General features: G+C 43.7%; 1 pseudogene; it reads right to left on the bottom strand.

The window, feature by feature from the left end:
* LOC133762149 (protein FAM186A-like) overlaps positions 1-12,625 on the bottom strand; it is a 105,594-nt pseudogene that overhangs the window by 16,852 nt on the left and 76,117 nt on the right.

Below are 12,625 nucleotides of genomic sequence, written 5' to 3'. Positions count from 1 at the left end.
GAGTTCTCCCTCAGAGGACCCAGAAGAAGCCAGCCCTGCAGCACCCTGATTTCACACATTTCTGACCTCTGGAACCATGGCAGGTTTCCTTGGGGGACCTTGTATTCTTCCAGGGGACATTTGGATATTTATGCCATCATTCATGGCCATAGAAAATTGTGAACTTAAAAATTAGCCTGCTTCAAATTCCTTAAACTGCATGTCTTGCCTTGGCAGGACCAAACAAATGATTTCATGGACATTGTCTGGCCCATGGGTAGAACATTCCCCACCATGTAGCGTCAAGTTTCTGGTAATTTTTTAGGATCCCCCTGGAAAAGAGGCATTTGTGGTCTCTGCAGGTTGGTGTTAAACTTTCAAAACATAGTGCTGGGGCCGGCGCTGTGGCTGAGCAAGTTAAAGCCCTGGTCTGAAGTGCCAGCATCTCATATGGGCACCGGTGCTAATCTCAGCTGCTCCTCTATTGATCCAGCTCTCTACTAAGGCCTGGGATAGCAGTAGATGATAGCCCAGGTCCTTGGGCTCTGCACCCGCATAGAAGACCTGGAAGAAGCTCTTGGCTCCTGGCTTCAGATCAATGCATCTTTGGCCGTTGTGGCCATCTGGGGAGTGAAACAGTGGATGGAAGGCCTCTCTCTCTGTCTCTACCTCTCTCTGTAACTCTCTTTCAAATAAATAAAATAAATCTTTAAAAAAGTAGTGATTTCATATTTCTGTCATAACACACTGCAGACAGGGAACAGAAAACAGATTACCTGGCGAAATAAGGCTGTCATTTTCCCCAGGCACTGATTCCGTTTCTCTTCCAGAAGCTTCTGCTTCTCAGTCCAGACATGCAGCACCCTTTTCTGATAGTCATCAATTTTGTTCAGCATGACATAGAGTTTCTGCATCTCATAACCTTTCCCAGTGTTTCGGGTGGCTTTCACTCGATGAATTATATAGTTTCTTGAAAAAAATATGACAAGGATTAAATTGATTAGTTAGGGAGCTTAAGTTTTCTCATTCCTCAAATCATTCCTTGTTTCCCTCATTTCCCTTATTTCTCACATCATCTCTTGCATGCAGAGAGGGATGGGATGGGACGGGAACAAGGGTTTTTGTTTCTACTTTTTAACAAGACATTAATCTACGTCTCTATGTGAATAAACTTTCAATAATCTATATGGCCACTAAATTTTCAATAACTTCACCGTTTTTTAGCATTCAAAAGCATGGCTTGTCATTTCAATGTTAAAATGTTTGAATACATGTATTTTTTAAAAATTGCCTCAATGGGCACAATTCTCCATTTTAAAAAAACGGATATGTAAGATATGTAGCAAGTACTTAATACAATTATTAAAAGACAGTATCCATTCCTTATATTATATTTTAATAATATATTATATTTTAATAGAAAACTTTTATTTAATAAATATAAATAAAAGTCAAAAAATAAAAAAGTGAAAAAAATATTAAAGAACTTTCTAGTAAGATGAATTTATCTGGATGGAATTAAAGTTATTTGATATTCTGGAATGTTGATCTATATATTTCAATTTTTAAATTATTTTATTGAAGTAAGTGTTCCTATTGCTGAGGTATTCAACAACATCAATAAATCTTTCAAACAAGTTGTTATGTAAACACTGGAAAGATGTCAAGGAACTCCAAAATAGTACCAAGTCCCTATAATATCATAGGTTAAATCCACCAAATATTCAAAGATCAGCTAACTTTCATATTAAATTTTTCCAGAGCATAAAAATATGAACCTCCATACTTCTTTTAATCGTGCAAAATTAGAATCGTAACAAAATTTGATAAAGGTAAACCATAAAAGTAAAGTACCTGCTAAACTTACTCATGAATACCAGTAAAAAAGCCCCTAAATAGATATTTTAGATTCCACAACACATTCCAGGAAGTTTATACTGGGAGTGAATGTTCAACATAGAAGTTAAGACACCCAGGGCCTCATATCCCTGTGCCTGGGTTTAATTCCTTGATCTGACTTTTGTCTTCAGTTTCTCAGCAGTACAGACCCTAGGAGGCAGAAGTTTGATGGCTCAAGTAATTAGGTAATGCCGCCCACATGGGAGCCCTGGATTATGTTCCAGGCTCCTAACCCTCACTTCAGTTCAGGCAGGCCATTGTGGGCATTTGGGGAGTGAACCAGTGAATGGGAGCTTTTTGTCTATCTTTCTCTCTCTGTCTTCTGCCTTCTAAAGTAACTTGAAGATAGCAACAAAGTAAGAGTGCACTAAGGACAAATAGGATTCATGCCAGGAATGTGCTGATGTTTTTACTCATAGTAATGGAAACTACTAATTAATTACCAATGGTTATTAATAATAGTATTGCATCTAAGAAAAAATAATATTTCCTTAATTCATGTGAGAATCAAGTGCTGAAATCACATTCAACAAAATGTTATTTCACCAACTCAATAAAATTTGACATCATTCTGCACCTTAAAGTTAGTGGAACAGGAACAAATGGATACTCTTTGTTTTTGAATTTTTGTTTATTTGAAAGGCATAGAGATGCAGAGAGATGCAGAGAAAGGGAGGGAGGGAGGGAGGGAGGGAGAGAGAGAGAGAGAGAGAGAGAGAGAGAGAATATGAATATATTACAACCATTGCTTCAGTCCCTAAATTGCCAAAACATCTGGGGCTGGGCTAGGCTGAAGCCAGGAGACTGGAGTGCAATCTGGATCTCGCACATGGGTAGAAGGAACTCAAGTAATTGTGGCCATCAGCTGCTGCCTCCTAGGGTACACATTAGTGCTGAAAGCAGAAGCAGAGTGGGAACTCAAACCCCGGCATGTGATTATGGGATTCAGGAATACCTAAGCAGCATCTTAGCTGCTACACCAACACTCTGCCCTGTGACATTTTTCTATTATGATAAAAAGTACTTCAAATTGAAATTATCATTTTTCTTTTTTTTTCTTATTTGAAAGAGTTATACAGAGAGAGAAGGGGAGAAACAGAGAGAGAGAGAGAGAGAGAGAGAGAGAGAGAGAGAGGTCTTCCATCCACTGGTTTACTCCTCAATTGGCCTCATGGCCGGAGCTGTACCGATCCGAAGCCAGGAGCCAGGAGCTTCTTCCAGGTCTCCCACGTGGGTACAGGGGCCCAAGGACTTGGGTCATCTTCTACTGCTTTTCCAGGCCTTAGCAGAGAGCTGGATGGGAAGTGGAGCAGCCAGGACTCAAACCAGCACCCATATGGTTGTTGGCACTGCAGGCGGCGGCTTTACCCCCTATGCTACAGCACCAGCCTCAAAGTTATCATTTTTCTCAATGACAAATACTGGATAGAAATCCACTGTCACCACAGTTTCTAAAACCAACTTAAAATTATGTCATAATTATAATGAACTAACAGTTCATGTTTTGGCAATCTGAATTACATAGGAATCAAGCAAATAACAACAAAAAAAGAAACTGACCAAGTTTAAGGATGTTTTGTATTTTCTCTGCCATTGTGGTGAGTGTGCCTGACTCTCTGCCTTGCCAGGTCTTCTCATAAGACTTTCACGGAAAGAGATTCATGGACAGAAGGCAAAAATTTACCCCATTCTTCAGTGGATTCAGTTGAAACTAGTAATGAAATCAGGTGGTACTCCCAGAGGTGACAATGGAAAAGAACCAGGCTAGGTCTATAAGGAGCTGCAGCAGGGAAGGCGCACCTAGTAATACTGCATCAGGGGCACTGCCATGTTAATCATATCAAGGTGAAGAGGTCACCATTGTCTGGAAAGCAGGACATGCTTAGTTAGTGGTGTGACTTTCTCTTTTTTCCCAAGTCCTGTGTTACTGGGTTGGTTCAGTTATACATCTGTGCTACTTAAGAAAACAAAAAGTACTTTACAAGTTTTCAAAAAGGAGAATGTAAATGTAAAGGGTATTTTTAAACCCCTTGAATGTGCAATTTTCCTAGAAAAAAAAAAAACATGGGGAGCAAGTTTTGTGGCAGAGTGGGTTGAGTGGCCATGTGATGCTCACACCCCACATCAGAATGCAGGCTTAAATTTCAGCTACTGGCCTTCTGATTCAGGTCCCTGCTAATGAACCAGGTATAGCAGTAGAAAATGACTCAAGTACTTTGGCCCTTATCACCCATGTGGGAGACCTGGGTGGAGTTCCTGGCTCCTGGCTAGAGGCTGGCCCAGACCTGTCAGATATGGCCATATGGTAAGTGAATCATCAGACAGAAGATCTCTTTCTCCATCGCTGTGGCTTTCAAATGAATAAATAATTTTAAAATGCTAAGGGGCAATTGAGTAGCCATGTGAAAAACACCCCAGCAAAGTCCATCTACTACTGTAGAAAATTAAGGGTCAGACTTAACTATAAGACAAGCAGTCAAGCTAATAACCAATCTTAAAGGCACCCAAAGAAATCCAGGAAAACATGTAGTAATCTCAGAGTGCATAAAGCCTAACTTAATAAATCAAACCAGCAAATAAAAATAAGAATTTTCTACAAACCCAAAATTACCAAAAGTGGAGTTAAACACAAGTGGGTGGAATTAAGCTAGGGGCTACTTTTCCAAATATTTGAATAGGGCACATGAATCCATTTCATAAAAACTTGGTAACTATTAAAAAATGGGCAAAGTATTTGAATAGGATATTCACAGGAAATGAAATGCAGATGGCTCTGATGTCTATGAAAGATACTTAGCCACAGCCACAGCAAAGCAATACAAACTAAAACAATGAGATTCCACATTTCATCTGTTGTATTGGCAATGAACAAAAAGTGTAATACCCCATGCTAGTCTTTTTAAACATCTGTTTGTTCATTGGGGTGGACATTTGACACAGTGGTTCAGGTGACACTTGGGAAGCTCGCCATCATGTGCTGGAGTTCTTGGGTTCCATGCCTGCTTCCTCCATGCAGTGCATCTTCCTGCTGATGCACACCCTAGGAGGCAGAGGTGATGGCTCAAGTAGTTGGGTTCCTACCACCCACATGGGAAATGTGCATTAAGTTCCTGGCTCCTGGCTCCAGCTTGGCCCAGCCCAACTTTTGAAGGTATTTGGGGGAGTAAATCATTGGGTGGGTGGGAGATTCTCTCTGTCTCCCTGCTTTCAAGTAGGTAAAATGAACAATTTGTTAAAAAAAAATTAACTTCTCCTTTTAAAAATACTTATTTCGAAGCAGAAAAAGGAAGACAGAGCAGGAACTCCCATTTGCTGGTTACTTCCTCAGATATCTGCCACACTGAGGGGGTGGTGGTTGTGCTAAACTGGGAGCTGAGAACTCAACCAGGGCTCCCATGTGGTTGACAGGAACCCAGTCACTTGGCCATCACCTCTGCCTCCCAGGATCTGCATTAGTAGGAATCTGGAATCAGGATTTGGAGCCGGATCCAGAGATTAGACACAATTACTCTAATGTGGAACTTGAGTATGCTACCAGGTATCTTACCTGATAGGCCATACATCAGTGTCCATCTCCATTTTTAAAGATCATACATCAACTGGGGTAGTTGATTTGGTCTAGCCAGTAAGTCACCCATTAAGCTAGTGGCTAGGATGACCATTTCCATACCAAAGTGTCAGGGTTTGATACCTACTCTGCTTCCTGATTTCAGGTTCCTGTTAATGCAGATTGTAGGAGGCAGCAGCGATGATGCAAGTTGGGTCTCTGCCAATTTGAGGAGACTAGGATTTTATTCTTGGCTCTGAGCTTTGGTCCTGATCCACTTCTGCCCCATGAGGGCATGTGGGGAGTGAACCAGGAGATGGAAGTATTCTCTCTCTCCCTTCCCCCCCCTCTGTCTCACAAATGAATTTTAAAAGTGAATGTAATTAAACATTATTTTTAGAAGAGAAATAAAAATTCTACATCTTCTGGTGACTGAAGATGAAACTCAGAGTGACCAGCAGGCATCTCTGACCTTTAGAAGTTGATCTTTTGGAGATCAACATGATTCACAAAACATGCCTTAGCATCTCTGCTTGAGATATGAAAGAATGAAATGGATCTTGTTATTTGCCATTTCTTATTCACTTAAAAATGTCTCCTTTTGCTGTCTTAAACAGGCTTCCATCCTACATATCTTCAATAAAAGGTTCTTTCACAATATGTAATATGACAAACATGAATATACTTCTAGGGCAAGGAGGGAGGATATTTGATATCAGGACTGTTCAGGAAAAAGCTGGGCATAGATCAGCTAGATCATTGGAGAATTATCTACCTGGAGCACTGGATCAGCCTGTAGGCAATGTACTTGTGGAACAGGTATCCTAGCCGAACCTGGTCTGTGTGAAGGGTCTCGATGATGAGATTCCTAGCTGTTGTGTGGAGCTGGGAAGGGACTCCATTAATTTTTGAGGCCCGATTTAATAGCATCAGGTTCTTCCTCTGAGCTTCAACATCAACAAAATACATCCTCCCTTCAAGCTCTTCGGGAGACGAAGGGAGCACCAACATTTTGTCTTTGTTGATGTCTGAAACTGACATCAAGCTCCATGATTTATCTAGAGAGGCATACTGTGTTATCAAGTCCCATTGAGACAGAGGTTTCTGAGATGTTCTGTGCTTCTGCAGTGTGTGCAGATTCCCCTCAACAATGTAACTGATCTGTGATGCTGGTGTCAGTTGAGGAGCATGAGAAGGCAGTGATGCCTTAGGCTTCTGCAGAGGGTGCAGGGTCCCCTCATCGGTGTAAGTGATGCCTGATGTTGGTATGCTGTCGCTGGCGAGATGGGATTGAAGCTCCATGGGTGAAGAATCCTGAGGTGTTTGGGTTTCTGCAGAAGGCTTGCTGGCAATGAATGGAGTGAGATCTCTCTTCCTACCTGGAGGACTGGGTTGGACCAATTTCTGAGAAGCAATTCTTACCAGTCCTTTCTGCCTCCCAGAAGAGGGTATACTATTCTGGGGCTTTCCAGCAGCTGAGGGGGTCCGTGATGTGGAGGGATGCACAGAGCTGGGAGTGATCCGTGATTGAGAAGTTTCTCCAGGAAGGGTCGGTGGTACCAGATGTTGCGCAAGGGCAGAAGGGGCCTGGAGGGCGGGGGGCTGCCCAGTGGAGACAGGAGGCTGGTGTGCCGGAGGCTGTGCAGAGGAGGGTCCAGACTCCAAGAACTCTCCAGGGAAGGAAGATGGCCCAGGAGCCAAGGACTGGCCAGGAGAGAAAGGACCGTGGAGACCTGGGCTCTTTGTAGAGGTGGATGTTGTTCTAGATTTAATAGGCCACCTGGGAGTGAGCGGGGCCTTCATTGCTGGAGGTGGCCAGGCAATTTGAGGAAAGTCCTGCTTAGACCTCACAGCCTCCAGCTCTAGGGGCTGCCCTGGAATAGGAAGGGTCCCAGATACTGAGAACTGCCCAGGGGTGGGACAGACCTCTAACACCTGGGCCTGGATAAAAGCAAGTGGGAACTCCATTGCCTGAACCGACTCAGGAGTGGGGGTAGCCCCAATTGCCCAGGTGAGTTCAGCTGGTTCTTGAGTGCTGCGCCTCCCAAACATCTGATCCTGCTCCAGGCTTAGTGGGATTTGCATTGCCTGGATCTGTTCAGAGGTGCCAGCTGCCTTTACTGTCTGGGTGCTCTGAGGGGCAGCAGGGACTTTTGGGGTCACATCAGGTTCCAGAGTGAGAGGAAGCTGCTGGGGAGTCACAGTGGTCCCCAGATCCTGTTCCTGCTGGGGGCTCAGAGTGGTCCCCATGGCCTGGGCCTTATGATGGGTAAGAGTGGTCCCCAGGGCCAGGGCTTTCTGAGGGGTAAGAGTGGCCCCCAGGGCCTGGTCCTGCTGGGGGGTCAGAGTTTGTCCAATGGCCTGGGCCTGTTGGGTGATCAGAGTTTTCCCCAGGGCCTGTGCCTGCTGGGGGATCAGAGTAGTACCCAGTGCCTCTGTCTGCTGGGGGTTCAAAATGGTCCCCTGGGCCTGGGCCTGCTGAGGAGTCATAGTCCCCACAGCCTGGGCCAACTGAGGGGTTAGAATCCTTATAGCCTTGGCTTTTTGGGTGGTCAGAGTGGTCCCCAGGGCCTGGGCCTGCTGGGGGGTCAGAGTTTGTCCAAAGGCCTGGGCCTGTTGGGTGGTCAAAGTGGTCCCAAGGGCCAGTGCCTGCTTGGGGGTCAGAGTTTTCCCCAGCACCTCTGCCTGCTGGGTGGTCAGTGTGGTCCCCAGGGCTTGGGCCTGCTGGGGGGTTAGTGTTTTCCCCAGGGCCTGTGCCTGCTGTGGGGTCAGAGTGGTACCCAGGGCCTGTGCCTGCTGTGGGGTCAGAGTGGTACCCAGGGCCTGTGCCTGCTGAGGGGTCAGAGTGGTACCCAGGGCCTGTGCCTGCTGTGGGGTCAGAGTGGTACCCAGGGCCTGTGCCTGCTGTGGGGTCAGAGTGGTACCCAGGGCTTGTGCCTGCTGGGGGGTCAGAGTGGTCATCAAGGCCTGGGCCTGCTGAGGTGTCAGAGTGGTCATCAGGGCCTGGGTTTTCAGAGGAGTAAGACTTTTGTACTTAGGGTGGGGCTGTGGGTAAACGGGAGGGGCTCCAGGTTGTGAGGACTTGGTGAAGGGGGGAGCAGTGTTTGTGTTCAGCTCCAGCTGTCTCTCTGTCTTCAGGCCCTGGCTCAGCTTCTCCTCTTTCTTCTCCAGGACCACCTCTTGCTGTTTCATTGACCCCTGTATTTTCAACTCAGCAGTATCTTCCAAAGGCCCAGGACCCATTTGCTGATGGTCTTCAGGTAGACGGTATTGTTGTCTGGGTAAGTCTGGGGTCAGTACAGCTGGGACTTTAAGTAAAAGATCAGAGTCCCACTTTATCTCAGAAGATTTGGTCTTTTTTGTTTGAGACTTATATAAAGTATTTTCCAATTCCTTGGCTAAAATATTGTCCATACTGTCTGTTATGTCCCCAGCCTTGATATTGGTCCTGGATGTGGGCACTGATGTATATTCTTGCTGGCCTGCAAAACCTGTGGTTTGAATTAGCTGTTCATACTTTTCTTCTTTCTCTTGCAGTTTTCGTTGAAGCAACTCGTTTTGCTCACTGAGGTCACAGATCATCCTTCTGGAGAGCTCTTTTTCTGTTTCATGCTTTTCGAAAAACATGCTGTCACTTACAATGTTAGAAACATTGACTTGTTCACTTACAGCACTCAAAGCTTTGGAAAGATTTGATATAGTTGCTGAGATATATTTGATTGCAGTGTTTTCCATTTTGTTGAACATTGAAGAACCTATAAGTTCTTGTAACATACGTTGTATTTCCAAAACCTTGGTGTTGGTTGTAAATTGATCAGCAATCATTTGATCTGGTCTTAGTGCATGGGCTGTTGCAGGTCGCTTTATCAGTCTTTCTTTCCATGTTTTCCACAGAGCACCTCTAGATACTGGAAGGAAAAAAATGTAAAACAAAACAATGAGATCGCATTGCTTCTTTTGTGCTGTGCTCTATGTTTAAGCCTAATGAATTTAGACCAAATGGATAGGTAACTGTCCATTGAAGATTAGTCAGAAAACTTTAGCTACGACGCTGGCCTTGTGCCACACCAGATTAATCCACAACTTATGACCCTGTCATCCCATGTTGGAGCCCTCATTGGAGTCCCAGATGCCCTGCATCTCATCCATCTCCCTGCTAACATGCCTGGGAGGGTAGTGGGAGATGGCCTGAGTTCCTAGCCTCTGTCACCTACATGGGGGTAAACTACATGGAGTTCCATGCTTCTGACTTCACCCTGGCCCAGCCAGCTGGGAAGTGAACCAGTAGATGGAAGATCTCTTTTTCTCTGTGTCTCCTGTCTCTGTCACTCTGCCTTTAAATAAGTCAGCTTTGAAAAAAGAATAAGAGAAAACTGTATCTCCAGAAATTTTGGTTTTCGCATCATGTTTTCTAACAATCACCCAGAATTGCTTCCAGAGTTAAGGAGATTATCTCAGTTGTGACATCATTAACTCACTTTCACTTGCAACTTTGGAAATAGCTAGAATGAAAATCCAACTTTTCCCTGAGTTTGGGTATGCTTGATGCATTCAGTTTTCTCATTTGGGCTCCTGTCTGCCTTTTCAACCTTTTCTTACTGTGAGAAACTTTGCTTCTCTCAAAAGGGCCATAAATCAATAGACAAAAAATATACTGAATGGCTGAAGGAGAAACTCAGCAACTTTCCCCCCACAACCAATGACTGAAGTTTCTGGGTCCCTACTGCCCATGTGGAACACCTGGATTGTCAGTCATGTATGAAATACAAAAGTCCCACAAGATCCAACTACAGGTGACACACCTTGGATTCAAAGATGCAAAGAGATCAGAAGTAAAGTGATAGAAAAAAAGATACACTTTGAATATGTGGGAGCTGAAGATTATACACTACCTAACAAAACAGATATAAGCACAACAACACTGGTTCTAGAGACAGTGAGAGTCAATACATCAGCAAGCTGTAATGATTATAAACATACAGCACACAGCCAAGCCCCCAAATACACAAAGACTGATGGAATTAAAGGGAGAAGTAGATAACAGTCATAGTGTGGGGGAATTCAATTTCTCACTGTCAATAGTGGGTGGAACATGGGCCTGTGTTGGAGCCCTCTGATTGGATCTCAGAGCTCTTGAAAGGTACTGAGAATCATTTAACATGTTGAGTTTTATGGTCTATAAATGATACTTCCACCAAGCTGCATTTTGAGAAAAAAAAAAAAAAGAAAACTCCATTAGCAAAGTCACAAAACACAATTACCTGTTTTTTTCTTCTGTGTCTTCTTATCGTTAAGGAAAGTGGTGCTGATGCTACATAGTATATTGACATTATTCTCAATGGCTCTCAGTGTTTCTGGAAACATCTCCATTTGTACTATCCAATGGTAGTGTTCTTCAACATCAAATGCAGTTATGTCAGACAAAATAACATCTTGAAGAGAGGAAAAACATTATTTTGTGCTTACAAATAGATAGGCATAACCATATAGCTTTATAACATCAGGTAACTACTAAATAAATTGTATTCAGGAGTACAGTCATGAATATCATGCATTTACTGCTATTCTGAGGCTTTTCTCAATTAAACAGGTAAAGACTTGGAGGAAGAAGCTGAGTAGTAAGTCTTATGAATCAAGTTTTTGAAAGGTATCTGTTTGGTTTTGTTCTTCAACTTCAAGGAAATAGGTGTCTAAAATAGGAATAGATGATTTCATATTGGGTGTCTAAATGTAAATCGACCTGTTTGGGCAGTTTTCTACTGTTTTCTAATCCCCATTACATGTAATTTCATGTAAGAAGATAAAATTGTTTAAATAAATGGTGAAGAGCCTAGCATTGTGGCGTGATTGCAGGATTCTATTGTAATGCTATACTCCCATATCAGAGTGCCTGTTTGGGCCTCAGCTGATCTGCTTCCAGTCTCTCTTCTTGTGAATGTGCCTTGAAATGCAGCACGATATGGACAAAGCACTTGGGCCCATACCACCAGAAACTCACATACCACCGGTATGTGAGATGGGATGGGATTTCAGGCTCTTAGCCACGGCCTGGAATATCCTGGGCCATTGTGGCCATTTGGAGAATGAACTAGTGAATGAAACATCTATCTAGCCGTCTATCTGTCTATCTACCTATATATCTATATCTATCTATCTGTCTGTCCCTCCCCTCCTCTTTCAGTGAACAAGTCTATATTTTCTTCTTACTAGAAAATAGGACAGTCACTTTGAAAAACCTCCTTAGTGTTTTCTTCTTTAATCTGACTAATTCTTCACAGTTGATTTATAGGGTTGCTGACTTTGTGATTTTTCTCTGAAACACTTCTAGAAACTTACTCCATTCCTCTAACCAGGCCAGAATGTAGGCAAGTGTCTTTTCTATGTTATCAACGTTCTTAGCATAAGTATCCATTCTCTCAAGAAAGAGGGATCTCTGTTTTTTCATGTGTTTTGTAAGGGAGATGCGATGTCCAGAGGACAAGTCAAAGTCGAGATTGTAGCGAGCCATTATTCGGTGCACGTTGCTCATTATTTCACTCATCTGTGTTTTAATGTTCTGAAGAAAACAAAGAGATTAAAACATAAGTGAAATCATTCAAGGAGGAACTTATAGAACTGCATTGTAAGAAATTTAAGGGGATTGAGAATGGGATAATGGCTGGCACTGCAGCTCAACAGGCTAATCCTCCACCTGTGGCGCTGGCACACCGGGTTCTAGTCCTGGTCGGGGCCCGGATTCTGTCCCGGTTGCCCCTCTTCCAGGCCAGCTCTCTGCTGTGGCCCAGGAGTGCAGTGGAGGATGGCCCAAGTGCTTGGGCCCTGCACCCCAAGGGAGACCAGGAGAAGCACCCGGCTCCTGCCTTCGGATCAGTGCAGTGCGCCGGCCACAGTGCGCCGGCCGCGGCAACCATTGGAGGGTGAACCAACGGAAAAAGGAAGACCTTTCTCTCTCTCTCTCTCACTGTCCACTCTGCCTGTCAAAAAAATAAAATAAAATAAAAGAATGGGATAACAAAGATGAGGAAGTAGCAGCATTTTTCTTATTTGTGTTTTGCATAGTGCTGGCTTTTATCACCATATTCATGTTTCACTACTTTCCACATAGGCAATAAATTTTTCAAAGCCAGAATTTGGCATGACCCAAAATATTATGCAAATACTAACAACTGAACCTAACTGCATAGAGATGAATACCACAAG

The sequence above is a fragment of the Lepus europaeus genome, chromosome 6 (assembly GCF_033115175.1).
Source record: "Lepus europaeus isolate LE1 chromosome 6, mLepTim1.pri, whole genome shotgun sequence".
Classification (NCBI taxonomy): Eukaryota; Metazoa; Chordata; class Mammalia; order Lagomorpha; family Leporidae; genus Lepus; species Lepus europaeus.
This window is presented reverse-complemented; position numbering and strand designations above follow the sequence as displayed.